Consider the following 2,282-nt stretch of genomic DNA (forward strand, 5'->3'; position numbering starts at 1 on the left):
CGGGTGAAGGTCAGTCGGGGGTGGGAGGAGGGTTGTTGAGTCGGCTTTTGTTCTGCTGCCTTCAGCCGTCCAATCAGCAGCGTGTGAGTACAACCGATTTGTGTATATTACCCACAATGCCTCCGTGTGTCTCACAGGCTCAAAGTGAAAGCAGAGAATGAGGAACAGACTCAGACTGGCGCTCTCTGAGCCTCTGTGTCTTCTTACAGATGTATAACCGACCCAGCAGCACCGAGACGTGTTTCTGCTGCAGTTTCCCATCAGTTTAAACGCAGTTTAAGCCTCTTCCCACTGTAACCGTGACTCAGACAGCTTCCGTGACGGAGGGCTTTAAATAGCTCCCGGGTCCTTAGAGCTGTCGTGTTACTTCGGTAGCACATATACTAAAATTGGAACGATACAGAGAAGATTAGCATGGCCCCTGCGCAAGGATGACACGCAAATTCGTGAAGCGTTCCTCATTTTCCCTTTTAAAAACACGCACAAAATCTGTGTTTAATCATTCTTTAGCTGATTGACAGTAGAGTGAAATCAAGAAGGAAGTGCCTCTGACTCCGCCCCCTGGTGGTAGAGAGTCTAATTAGTGTGTGTTATCTGGCTTCATGGATCGATAAAGTTGGGTGTTATCTGCAGATCAGTGAAAATGTATTCTGTACCTTCTAATGATACTGCGTAAGGGAAGTTTGTGTAAGGCAAAAATTAAAAACATCACAGGAGGCGCCGCTGGAGGTCACACATTAGCTGGACCAACCTGGAGAGTCAGCACTTGCTCCTTTTGTTGGACGTTTTAAGCTCATAATGGATGTCATATTGACGAATGGAGGCTATTCTGAGAGTTCACGTGTTTGTCCTGCTACAGCCCTTAATGTGAGATTTTTCACATTAAGGGCTGTAGCAGGACAAACACGTGTTGGTGTTGGAGTCAGACACAATATTAAAATATGTCATTCTTTATGTTAAATTAGATACAAGTATATACATTCATTCTTCTGTATTTACTGTCATTAAAACACACAGTTGACCTGAGTTGTACTTCAACTTGGGCAGGACTTTCATTTTGAAGGAAATCCCCTCCATCACCACCACCACCCTACCTGTGGATGGACAGAGATCATGACCAGAGATACTGTGAGTGTTACCCAAACAGAGAAAATCTGATTTTCATACATTTAAAGATTTTCAAGACTCGCTGAATCCAAATATACGCAGAGATGAAGTTTGTTTCCTCTGCTGTCTGAGTCAAAATGAATGACATGAGTGTTGAGATGAATTCCTCAGCAGGCTGCAGTGGCCCTGAGGAGTAAAACTGGGGGGTGTTTTTCCACAACCATCTATGGATTACCTTATATTTTAATTACCTTTCAAAGTAAATTCCACAGAAGAAAATAAAGATAAAAAAAGAGAAGTGGCTCCTGTGTGCGCCAGACTCCATTCAATATTTATATAAATTACTGTGTCCTTGGTTTCCAACCAAGAAAGTGAGCTTTATAGCAACTCCAAAGTTGTGCTTGAATTATGCAGGGAGGTTTAATAAATTCAACAATGGATGTTGGTTACAGAGAATTTCTCCTCAGCAGAGCTGTGCAGCCCTCATGTAGCATCCCAACCGAAAAACTCAAATAAAAAAAACAAAAACATGAAGGTCAAGTATTCCCCACAGTGTGAGCCGATTTTCTCAGCAGGATGTGTACCTCTGCTTAGAATAATGTTCGAAGCCGTATTTCACAAATGTACAAGTTTGTCTTTTGTGAATTAAGCATGTTAATCTGCAATAATAAAGGTGTTTTTTCTGACCTACATTTCAAACTTAAAACCATCATTTTAACTGTTCAGTTCTCCAAACTTTAGTGAAGCTGGGCTAAAGCCGTTCACCATCACCTGTCCTCCTTAAGATGGGAGATTGTGGGAAGAAACCCGTTATAAGCCTGAAAGTCTGATCAATATTTTATTCTGGATTTGTAGGTTGACCCGACTGGTTTACTCCGTGGTGTCATGAGTCATCTTTGTGACCTTGTTAATGATTTGATCAAAGTAATTTATACTTTTAATGGACATCTGTGATGTGGCTGATTTCCTCCTTTCGCACTCCCACTATGCAGCTTGCAGTCAGACAGCGATGCCCTGAGATTGCTAAATATTACAATTTTTATACGGAGTCTGGTGAGGTCTGTCGTCTTAAATCAGAGACTCTTATATCTCAGTGTCGCCCTTGTGTGGCAGGTTGGTGGAGCTGCAGGTTTTGTTTTTATCATTTAAACAAAAGCAGACTTCCTCCTTCAGTT

The 2,282-nt window shown here is 42.0% G+C and overlaps 1 non-coding gene across 1 annotated transcript; it reads left to right on the plus strand.

The window, feature by feature from the left end:
• Positions 1 to 360: 360 nt before the first annotated feature.
• LOC111501066 (U6 spliceosomal RNA) lies at positions 361 to 466 on the plus strand. Its single transcript, XR_002721369.1, has one exon. It is a non-coding gene; the product is annotated as a U6 spliceosomal RNA (small nuclear RNA).
• The last annotated feature ends 1,816 nt before the right edge of the window (positions 467 to 2,282 follow it).

This window comes from Maylandia zebra, linkage group LG7, assembly GCF_041146795.1.
Source record: "Maylandia zebra isolate NMK-2024a linkage group LG7, Mzebra_GT3a, whole genome shotgun sequence".
Lineage (NCBI taxonomy): Eukaryota > Metazoa > Chordata > Actinopteri > Cichliformes > Cichlidae > Maylandia > Maylandia zebra.